We start from the raw sequence: 12,795 nt of genomic DNA, 5'->3' as shown, positions 1-12,795 counted from the left end.
AGGCAGAGAATCCCAGTGGAGAGAGGGGAACCGGCCAGGCAGAGACAGCAAGGGCGGTTCGTTGCTCCAGAGCCTTTCCGTTCACCTTCACACTCCTGGGCCAGACTACACTCAATCATATGACCTACTGAAGAGATAAGTCTTCAGTAAAGACTTAAAGGTTGAGACCGAGTCTGCGTCTCTCACATGGGTAGGCAGACAGTTCCATAAAAATGGAGATCTATAGGAGAAAGCCCTGCCTCCCGCTGTGGTGCGGCTTTCGTAGGAGAAGCCGCACCACCCTCCCTTCCGTCTGCCATTTTTTTTTCTCCAGCAGTTGGCTGGCAGTCCTCAGTTTTGAGAGAAAGGCTTTTTTATAAATTGTTGCTTGAGTTGCATCATAAGTTGAACTCTATATATTTCCCAATAATATAATAAATTGCCCCCCTCTTTTGGAAGGGCTCAAATGAAGGGGGAGTTTCTATTTTTGATGACCAAAGTTGAAGGCATGCCTGGCTGATACAACACAGTTACGTTTTACACACGTCTAACTGTCAAGTGAAAGAAAGAAGTCATTTTCACAAGGATCATCACTTTTGACTGATTTGATCAGATTTAAATATTTACGTGGATATTGGACTCGGAGTTTGCTTTCTTATTTGGATGGTTGTCCATATTTTTTCATGAGGCTTTCCCCCCAAAATGGAGAGGGAGTGAGACTTAATAGAAATGCATATAAACCGTTTAATCTACTTTTGGTATGACTTTGTGATTTGTTTGCAAGGAGTTACGTCAAAGATAATTGTCATTCATTGCAAATTGTGCAGTATAACAATCTAAATTCCAACATGACTTAAATAATAGCGGCCTGCTGGAGGTCATTTTGCAGGGCGCTGGCAGTGCACCTCCTTGCACAAAGGCGGAGGTAGCGGTCCTGCTGCTGGGTTGTTGCCCTCCTACGGCCTCCTCCACGTCTCCTGATGTACTGGCCTGTCTCCTGGTAGCGCCTGCATGCTCTGGACACTACGCTGACAGACACAGGAAACCTTTTTGCCACAGTTCGCATTGATGTGCCATCCTGGATGAACTGCACTACCTAAGCCACTTGTGTGGGTTGTAGACTCCGTCTCATGCTACCACTAGAGTGAGAGCACCGCCAGCATTCAAAAGAGACCAAAACATCAGCCAGGAAGCATAGGAACTGAGAAGTGGTCTGTGGTCACCACCTGCAGAATCACTCCTGTTTTGGGGGGTGTCTTGCTAATTGCCTATAATTTCCACCTTTTGTCTTTTCCATTTGCACAACAGCATGTGAAATTTATTGTCAATCAGTCTTGCTTCCTAAGTGGACAGTTTGATTTCACAGAAGTGTGATCGACTTGGAGTTACATTGTGTTATTTAAGTGTTCCCTTTATTTTTTTGAGCAGTGTAGTTTCTTCACAATACTAACCTAAATGACAGAGTGAAAAGGAAGTCTACCGAATGAAAAATATTCCAACACATGCATCCTGTTTGCAATAAGGCACAAGTAATACTGCAAAAAATGTGGCAAAGAAATATACTTTATGTCCTGAATAGAAAGCATTATGTTTGAAGCAAATCCAACAAATAACTGAGTACCACTCCATATTTTCAAGCATGGTGGTGGCTGCATCATGTTATGGATATGCCTGTCATCAGCAAGAATGTTTATGATGAATATAAAAATAATAGCGTTAAGCACAGACAACATCCGAGAGGAAAACCTGGTTCAGACACTGGTAGATATTCACCTTTCAGCAGGACAATAACCTAAAACACAAGGCCAAACATACACTGGAGTTGCTTACGAAGACGACATTGTCAGGCTGTGGGTAACTGGTGCATGGAAGCAGGAGCAATAGAGCAGAGATGAGTGTACAAGGTAATTTATTCCACGAACAGCACCAGTATAAGACAAATACTAAATTGACTTTATGTCCTGAATACAAAGCGTTATATTTGGAGCAAATCCAACAACAAATAACTGAGTACCACTCTTCAAATGTCAAGCATGGTGGTGGCTACATGTCTGTCTTCGGCAAGGATGTTTTTGATGAAAATAAACCAAATTGCGCTAAGCACAGGCAAAATCCTAGAGGAAAACCTGGTTCAGTCTGCTTAACAGACACTGGGAGATATTCAACTTTTAGCAGGACAATAACCTAAAACACAAGGCCAAATGTACACTGGAGTTGCTTACCAAGACGACATTGAATGTTCCAGAGCGCCCTAGTAAGTTTTGACTTAAATCGGCTTGAAATTCTATGGCAAGACTTAAATGGCTTTGTAGAAATGATCAACAACCAACTTGACAGAGCTTGAAGACTAACATGCAATCCTGGTGTGAAAAGCATTTAGAGACTTACCCAGAAAGACTCTCAGCTGTAATCGCTGCCAAAGGTGATTTTAACATGTATTGACTCAGGAGGTTGAATACTTACGTAAACAATAAATCAATCAATCCATCTATCTATACATTTTGAAGAACTTTTTTATACAAATGTTAGAATTGGAAATATCCTTTTACATTATTCTGTGGCTTGAGTGGAGTTGAACCACAAAGACACAAACCAATTGAAGTAAAATAGGCAGAAAAAAAGATTTGTGACTCTCCAGTTTTGCTTCTGGAGCAAAGAAAGAAGCATGTGATATATAAGAACCCATTCCAGTACTGCAAACAACAGCTTTCACCTATCCAGTGTCATAAGATATGTGCATATGAAGGACACGACACAACCAGAAGCCACTTAGCTACTATTAGGACTCAATCCTGGAATGTGCTCCAAGTCTCAGATAGCTCCCTTCATAACACCTATGAGTCTAGGTGGACTTGAATGTGTACAATTTAACAGTTTTTATCTTGTCCTTTCAAATGGTCAATATGGAAATCAAAACAAGGAAACAAGACTTATTGGATTGGAACTCACACCAGTGGTGAATCTCAAAAGTCCTTCCTCCAGTCTTCTCCCCGCCCTCTCAAAACATCATAGGGAAGCAAGGAGAGCATTGTAGAAGTAGAACTTTTGATACTCACACAATGTGACGAAATGGTGGTTTTAGAAGGGTCAAGGGGCACACCTTTGGTGATTCCTGATCATCCTCCTCTATCAGTTGTAAAACTGAGACGACACCCACGCCAGGACCCACTTGAGGTCAACATGAACTTGAGCGCCTTGGTCCACTGCCCCTTCCGAGTTGAACTGGGTCTTGATGGAGTAGGAGCTGCCGCGGCCTACCGTGTCCTCAATCTTGCCCTTCTTGACATCCATCCTGACCCATAACAGAAAAAGGTGCGTTAAAACTCAAGCCTTTAAATTTAAGGCCAGTACGGTAAAACAAAATAATCTGCAGATTTCTCATGCTAGTGAGTAGTTGGAGGCAAATGATCATGCAGAGAGAATGGATTAAGCTGTCAAAAGCTGACCAACTCCAGTTATTTGTGTAAGTACAATAGAGTACCACAGTATGAGTCATAATACCCATAAAACATAGCGGTCAAACAAGGAAATGGTTCCAACCATATTTCCACCATTCATTTCTCCCCATAGGGATTTTTAGAAACACTTAAAATAAGGGATTCTTTTAATTATGATGTCACAACTGATCAATAAATTCCAAATGTTCTGTTAGAACATTCTGCTATCTGATTGTCTTGGATACTAGTGTTCTATTTCAGCAATCTAGCAGATTCCTCCTGGGATATAGTTAACACAGTAGATCACCATATAATATAGAAAGTGCTACTAGACAAAAACTTAGTTGCAGAACGAGGTTAGAAGAATGCCACTGTCAATCTCCTTGATGATGAGGAGATTCTTGCAGCCGCTACAGGAAGAAAATGCTTCAACAGGGAACCTTGGAGCTGCCAGTAGCAACTCAACCCAAGGCCACTGAGAAGCTTCCAGCGCTCAAACAAAATAGTTTAAACACCTCCAGAATCCCAGTACTGGAGTTGACTGAAGAAAGAAAGGGTGCTCTGCAGCAACTTGCCAGATTGAAGGCTGTGGAAAAGAAACCACATCCTCCCTCCAGAATACCAGTACTGCAGAAAAAGAGGCCCAGCTGCAATGGGAAGAGTCAAGGACTGCATGTAGCTCCAACATCTCAGCAGTCAGGGAAGGCTACTGTTCCTCCCATCAGGAAGCAACTGCAACCCATCCGTACCAAGAGGGATCAAACCTGCGTGGTGAAAGACATCTACCTCCATAGTGCCAAGCCATTGAAGGCAGTCCATGGAGCCAACATGGTCGCCAAGATGCCACTGCCTCCCATTAGAGCCAGAGTCACTGTGCCAAACAATGATGCCAAGAAGAAGCCATTCCAGCCAGTCAGACCAGGCAGCCCTCGTCCTGCTGCTTCAACGTACAGAAGGCAGGTTGTGAAGAAACACGTTCAGTTCAAGACTCAGACCCTAACTGTACAGGATCTACCCCCATGCCCCGATGAGATGGTATGGGACGTATTTTACTCAGAGGCTGAGCAGGTGATGGCATATATGAAGGCCAAGCTGATCAGTGTCACCCAAGAATTGAAACTGATTAAGAGTGGGGCCAAGATGGATGCTCAGGCTATGGAGGAGAAAAACTCAAAAGAGCAGTTGAGAAAAAAGGTGGAGAAGTTCATCCAGGAGATTTGCCTGATGAAGGTGGATTCTGACCTATGGGAGATGATAAGAGATAACGAAGAAGAGGAAGAGAGGAGTAAAGAGGTGAGGAGAAATGGAGAACAAATCAAGCCAAAGCAGACAGCCACCAGATACACTCTGAGCAAGCCAAAGGAAGTCAAGAAGGGTTTGAACATGGAAGAGAAAAAGGAGGACAGACAGGTAAAGTAGCTTGACATTCCAAAGCCATGCTAACTGCTGATCTAGTGTAGTGATGGTGATCACGTGCGTTTGTATCAGAGGAGGCTGATGGGAGGAGTTATAGGAGGATAGGATCGTTGTAATGGCTGGAATGAAATGAATTGATCGGAATCAAACGTGGTTTCCATGTGATTGATGTGTGTGATACCGTTCCTTTTATTCTATTCCACCTATTACAATGAGCCCAATACAATGAGCTCCTCCCATCTGCCTCATCTGGTTTGTACATATTGTATATCTTGTCTTTGTTGCCCAGCTGCCCATTATTTGGCCCATCTGATAACATCCATTCATTCAGGTGGTGTTGAAACGTCAATTTGGGATGAGTGCAGCCAACTCCAAGCTGAAGCAGTGTGAGCACTGCGGCCGGTGCTTTGATCCTAGTCGCCTGGAGAAACACAGCGAGATCTGTGCCAAGCTTTCCTCCAAGAGCTCTAGACGGGGGGTCTATGACTCCACCAAGCACCGGCTCAAAGGCACTGAACTGGCTGGCTACATGAAGCGATCCGTGGTGTGATGCACCAAGGGACCTGAGTCTGTCGCTCTTTTGTATTTTGTATTGAACAGACAGACATACAGTGACTGCTAAACCACCTGCTGACCAAATTAGGACTTCTACCTTGGAATCTGTGAGGGTTCCAATAAGAGGCAGTACTACTAGTATTGTATCCAGAAACGTCTAAACCAACAGTGTTCAGCAGTTCCTCAAATCTACAGAAACACCTGTATAAAACACCTCAATAAAATCAAATCCAAATACTCATCTAAATTATTCTGTCAGATGTGTCACTAGTGCAGGAAAGTAGAATAAATGAAATATTAAGAAACAAGGGAACGTATTTGTCAAATCTGAATGTGAAAAGGAGTGATTTAATTAATGAATTGGAAAAATGAAGAAAGATAAACTAATTAATTTAGTTGTATAACCTACCAAATTTACACAAATAACTGAAGATGGTCAGCTTTTGACAGCTTAATCCTTGGTCTCTCGGCATAATCCATAGGTGATTACAATTATAATTCGATGATGTCTGCTAGACTAGTTGACTGACCTATAGGGCAGGCAGAATCCCATGTCTCCCTTCTCCACCTCCTCCTTGAACTGCTGCACACAGTCCAGGAAGGCCACCATGGCATGGTGGAACTTGTTGTCCCAGAAGAAGCACAGTTCCCCTGTACAGTACAGTGGTAGCTCCTACACATACAAGAAGAAAGAGAGAGTGGAATGTACCATATACAACACGGCTTATTCACAGGGGTTGGCTTGGGCCAGTCTAATGAGCATTGGAAAATAGTTCACTCTCTTTTTCACAGCTCATAAAAAAATGTTTGTTGTTTTTCTCCATATAGTAGCCAGTGGTAAGTGTGTTCATGTACTGTACATTTTAGTTCTAGACTTCACTTGTTTAACAACCATCACACCTCCTCATCCATCCTTCACGGTGGGAACCACACATGCAGAGATCATCCGTTCGCCTACTCCGCGTCTCACAAAGACACAGCGGTTGGAACAAATTCTCACATTTGGACTCATCAGACCCAAGGACAGATTTCCACTGGTCTAATGTCCATTGCTTGTGTTTCTTGGCCCAAGCAAGTCTCTTCTTCTTATTGGTGTCCTTTAGTAGTGGTTTCTTTGCAGCAATTTGATTCACGCAGTCTCCTCTAAACAGTTGATGTTAAGAGACATCTGTTACTTGAACTCTGTGAAGCATTTATTTGGGCTGTAATCTGAGGTGCTGTTAACCCTAATGAACGTATCCTGTGCGGCTGAAGTAACTCTTCCTTTCCTGTAGGGGTCCTCATGAGAGCCAGTTTCATCAAAGCGCTTGATGGTTTTTGCAACTGCACTTGAAGAAACTTTGAATGTTCTGTAATGACTGACTTTCATGTCTGAAAGTGATGATGGACTGTCGGGAACAGTGAGGCAACTGCCTTATTCAGCGGCAGAACGAGAGATTTTGATCTTGTCAGCACAGGGATTCGATCCAGCAACCTTTCAGTTACTAGCCGAACGCTCTAACCACTAGGCTACCTGCCACCCCGCTTGGTCTTTCACCAACTAGGGCTATCTTCTGTATACCACCCTTACCTTGTCACAACACAACTGATTGGCTCAAACACATTAAGAAGGAAAGACATTCCACAAATTAACTTTTAACAAGGCACACCTGTTAATGGAAATGCATTCCAAATCAAATCAAATCAAATCAAATTTTATTAGTCACATACACATGGTTAGCAGATGTTAATGCGAGTGTAGCGAAATGCTTGTGCTTCTAGTTCCGACAATGCAGTAATAACCAACAAGTAATCTAACCTAACAATTCCACAACTACTACCTTATACACACACAAGTGTAAAGGGATAAAGAATATGTACATAAAGATATATGAATGAGTGGTGGTACAGAACGGCATAGGCAAGATGCAGTAGATGGTATAGAGTACGGTATATACATATGAGATGAGTACTGTAGGGTATGCAAACATAAAGTGGCATAGTTTAAAGTGGCTAGTGGTACATGTATTACATAAAGATGGCAAGATGCAGTAGATGATATAGAGTACAGTATATACATATGAGATGGGTAATGTAGGGTATGTAAACATTATATTAAGTGCCATTGTTTAAAGTGGCTAGTGGTACATTTTTACATAATTTCCATCAATTCCCCTTTTTAAAGTGGCTGGAGTTGAGTCAGTATGTTGGCAGCGGCCGCTAAATGTTAGTGGTGGCTGTTTAACAGTCTGATGGCCTTGAGATAGAAGCTGTTTTTCAGTCTCTCGGTCCCTGCTTTGATGCACCTGTACTGACCTCGCCTTCTGGATGATAGCGGGGTGAACAGGCAGTGGCTTGGGTGGTTGTTGTCCTTGATGATCTTTATGGCCTTCCTGTGACATCGGGTGGTGTAGGTGTCCTGGAGGGCAGGTAGTTTGCCCCCGGTGATGCGTTCTGCAGACCTCACTACCCTCTGGAGAGCCTTACGGTTGTGGGCGGAGCAGTTGCCGTACCAGGCGGTGATACAGCCCGACAGGATGCTCTCGATTGTGCATCTGTAGAAGTTTGTGAGTGCTTTTGGTGACAAGCCGAATTTCTTCAGCCTCCTGAGGTTGAAGAGGCGCTGCTGCGCCTTCTTCACGACGCTGTCTGTGTGGGTGGACCAATTCAGTTTGTCCGTGATGTGTACACCGAGGAACTTAAAACTTTCCACCTTATCCACTACTGACCCGTCGATGTGGATAGGGGGGTGCTCCCTCTGCTGTTTCCTGAAGTCCACAATCATCTCCTTTGTTTTGTTGACGTTGTGTGAGGTTATTTTCCTGACACCACACTCCGAGGGCCCTCACCTCCTCCCTGTAGGCCGTCTCGTCGTTGTTGGTAATCAAGCCTACCACTGTAGTGTCATCCGCAACTTGATGATTGAGTTGGAGGCGTGCATGGCCACGCAGTCGTGGGTGAACAGGGAGTACAGGAGAGGGCTCAGAACGCACCCTTGTGGGGCCCCAGTGTTGAGGATCAGCGGGGTGGAGATGTTGTTACCTACCCCCACCACCTGGGGGCGGCCCGTCAGGAAGTCCAGGACCCAGTTGCACAGGGCGGGGTCGAGACCCAGGGTCTCGAGCTTGATGACGAGTTTGGAGGGTACTATGGTGTTAAATGCTGAGCTGTAATCGATGAACAGCATTCTCACATGGGTATTCCTCTTGTCCAGATGGGTTAGGGCAGTGTGCAGTGTGGTTGCGATTGCGTCGTCTGTGGACCTATTGGGTCGGTAAGCAAATTGGAGTGGGTCTAGGGTGTCCGGTAGGGTGGAGGTGATATGGTCCTTGACTAGTCTCTCAAAGCACTTCATGATGACGGAAGTGAGTGCTACGGGGCGGTAGTCGTTTAGCTCAGTTACCTTAGCTTTCTTGGGAACAGGAACAATGGTGGCCCTCTTGAAGCATGTGGGAACAGCAGACTGGGATAAGGATTGATTGAATATGTCCGTAAACACACCAGCCAGCTGGTCTGCGCATGCTCTGAGGACGCGGCTGGGAATGCCGTCTGGGCCTGCAGCCTTGCGAGGGCTAACACGTTTAAATGTTTTACTCACCTCGGCTGCAGTGAAGGAGAGCCCGCAGGTTTTGGTAGGGGGCCGTGTCAGTGGCACTGTATTGTCCTCAAAGCGGGCAAAAAAGTTGTTTAGCCTGTCTGGGAGCAAGACATCCTGGTCCGCGACGGGGCTGGTTTTCTTTTTGTAATCCGTGATTGACTGTAGACCCTGCCACATACCTCTTGTGTCTGAGCTGTTGAATTGCGACTCGATTTTGTCTCTGTACTGGGACTTAGCCTGTTTGATTGCCTTGCGGAGAGAATAGCTACACTGTTTGTATTCGGTCATGCTTCCGGTCACCTTGCCCTGGTTAAAAGCAGTGGTTCGCGCTTTCAGTTTCACGCGAATGCTGCCGTCAATCCACGGTTTCTGGTTTGAGAATGTTTTAATCGTTGCTGTGGGTACGACATCGTCAATGCACTTCCTAATGAACTCGCTCACCGAATCAGCATATTCGTCAATATTGTTGTTGGACGAAATGCGGAACATATTCCAATCTGCGTGATCGAAGCAGTCTTGAAGCGATCGAAGCAGTCTTGAAGCGATCGAAGCGATCGAAGCAGTCCAGGTGACTACCTCATGAAGCTGGTTGAGAGAATGCTAAGAGTGTGCAAAGCTGTCATCAAGGGAAAGGGTGGCAACTTTGAAGAATCTCAAATATAAAATATATTTTGATTTGTATAACATGTTTTAGGTTACTACATTTCATAGTTTTAATGTCTTCACTATTATTCTAGAATGTAGAAAATAGTAAAAATAAAGAACAACACTTGAATGAGTAGGTGTGTCCAAACTTTTGACTGGTACTGTAAGTAAAATTAATGATTTATTATCTTTTGATAAATAATGTTCTGACCTCACCTGCAGCATCACGGACCAGCAGAACTACAGACAGTAGTCATCAACAACCCATAGCTCTTCCAGTTACCATCCAACCAAATGAAAGACAAGACAGACACAATGCCTTGTGTGTAGCTTTACAATTTGCACACACACACACACACCACACACACACACGCACGCACGCACGCACGCACGCACGCACACACACACACACACACACACACACACACACACACACACACACACACACACACACACACACACACACACACACTATACTTATCACCTCCATTTTGTAGATTAATGATTGCTTTATGTAGAGGCCAGGGGGTAATAATCACTAGATGGGCAAATTAGAAAGGACCAAATCAAAATGTGGCTACCGGTACCTGTCAGACTTCACTCAATTAAATACTGTACATTTGAACTGCATTTCCTAAAGCAATTCTCATATGTATTTAACAATGCAATTTAATTAATTTAGTCCTAGAAAGTGGGCTGTTGTTGTTGTGTTTTGTGTCGATTTTGACTGAGGGAGGACTGTAACATTGAGCCGAATGGAGGAGGTTGACATGGTGGAATCAGAAGTGTTATTTGAAGCTGAAAGCATGTCGACTACAGTTAGTGAGAAAGATGAGTGGACAACAGTGAAGTCCAAGAATGAAACAAAAAGTGCTCAAATTTAAGTTAATTTGGGAAACCCTTTCGAAGTCACAAGGTGAAGAAGGCGCTGGGAAAAGTGGATGCAGTCAAAGTAACCAGGAGTGGTTTGGTGTTAATATTGTGTGTATCTAAAGAGCAAAAGGAGCGCCCATTGTGGCTCTCAAAATTATCAAAGCATGAATTGGACAGCTTTGATTTTTGGAGCACGACACCAGTAAAAGGTGTTTTCTGGCATCCCGTTGGACATTGATAATCAATATCTTAGGCAAAAACATCCAGGGCCAGTTAATGCACATCGCTTGACCCATATGGAGAATGAGAAAAAGGAGGTCTATTATTGATGTTTGATGAAGAGTATCTACCAACCTATGTAAAGCTTGGATATACAGTGCATTCGGAAAGTATTCAGACCACTTGACTTTTTTATTCTAAAACTGACCTACACACAATACCCCATAATGACAAAGAAAAAACAGTTTTTTAGAAGTTATTGCTAAAAAATTTATAATAGAAATTAAAATCTCATTTAGACAAGTATTCAGACTCTATACTCAGTACTTTGTTGAAGCACCTTTGGCAGCGATTACAGCCTTAAGTCTTCATGGGTATGACGCTACAAGCTTGGCACACCTGTATTTGGGGAGTTTCTCCCATTCTCTGCAGATCCTCTCAAGCTCTGTCAGGTTGGATGAGGTGCGCCGCAGGACAGCTATTTTCAGGTCTCACCAGAGATGTTCAATCGGGTTCAAGTTAGGGCTCTGGCTGAGCCAATCAAGGACATTCATAGACTTGACCCGAAGCCACTGCTTTGTCTTGGCTGTGTGCTTAGGGTCGTTGTCCTGTTGCAAGGTGAACCGTCGCTCCAGTCTGAGGTCCTGAGCGCTCTGGAGCAGGTTTTCAGCAAGGAATTGGTGGAATGCTGCAGAGATGCTTGTCCTTCCTGTCTTGGTGGTTCCAAACTTCTTCCATTTAAGAATGATGAAGGCCACTGTGTTCTTGGGGACCTTCAATGCTGCAGAAATGTTTTGGGTACTCTTCCCCAGATCTGTGCCTCTACAAAATCCTGTCTCGGAGCTCTAAGGACAATTCCTTCGACCTCATGGCTTGGTTTTTGCTCTGATTTTGAGATAAGATGGCGCTGACAGAGGGCTGCCTTGCTTCTAGTTCTTAGGAAACTTTGCAGTATTTTGTGAATTTATGTATTATTTCTTACATTGTTAGCCAAGAAAATGTTATGTGTTATTACATACAGCTGGGAATAACTTTTTGATATAAGAACAGCTGTTACAGCTCTCGTTTGTGGAATGATGAAGAGTGGACCAAGGCGCAGCGTGGTAGGCGTACATCGTAACTTCATTGATGACACCAAACAAAATAACACAGTAAAACAACGAAAGCGCACAGGCTAAGAAACTAAACAGAAAACAAGATCCCACAAAACCCAAAAGGAAAATGACAACTTATATATGATCCCCAATCAGAGACAACGATAGACAGCTGCCTCTGATTGGGGACCACACTTGGCCAAAAACAAAGAAATAGACAACATAGACTTTCCCACCCGAGTCACACCCTGACCTAACCAAACATAGAGAATAATAAGGATCTCTAAGGTCAGGGCGTGACAACAGCGGTAAATCACCAGCACTACCAGCATTACGATCAGGAATACGACTTTCCGAATCAGATCCTTTGTTCGCACCACCTTGGGCAATTGAACTGATTCCAGAGGCCGACCAAAACAACGGCGGTGAAAAAAAGGGACTCGATAAGGTCTTCTAGTCCGACTTAGGTGGCGCGCACACCACCCACCACTTCCGAGTATTTTACTCGCTAATGTTCAGGCCCTGGTGTCATGACGTTTGCCTGTGGGTAAGGTTTATGACCCCCCCATAAATACCTTTCTCCCTTCCCTCTCTCTTGACTCTACAGAGGGACTCTTGTAAAGCCTTTGTTAAACATAGAGAGTCTGGGAACATCAAACAAGTGGCGGGAAAGGAACCATATTTCGGTAATAGAACCAGTTGAAAATATGCGTTGGTACTTAATGAATATGATGTCAGTTCGGTGGTCATCTGAGTCTTTGTGACTGATGACAGGACGACCTAAACTGTATCTGGGAAAGTCTACACATTATAGTTATTATATAGACAGGTGTGTGCCTTTCCAAATCATGTCCATTCAATTGAATTTACCACAGGTGGACTCCAATCAAGTTGTAGAGACAGCTTAAGGATGATCATTGTAAACAGGATGCACCTGAGCTCAAGTTCAATTCTCATAGCAAAGGGTCTGAATGATTATGTAAATAAGGTAGTTCTGTTT

The sequence above is a fragment of the Salvelinus fontinalis genome, chromosome 2 (genome assembly GCF_029448725.1).
Source record: "Salvelinus fontinalis isolate EN_2023a chromosome 2, ASM2944872v1, whole genome shotgun sequence".
NCBI classification, from domain to species: domain Eukaryota; kingdom Metazoa; phylum Chordata; class Actinopteri; order Salmoniformes; family Salmonidae; genus Salvelinus; species Salvelinus fontinalis.
Note: the sequence above shows the minus strand (reverse complement) of the source record.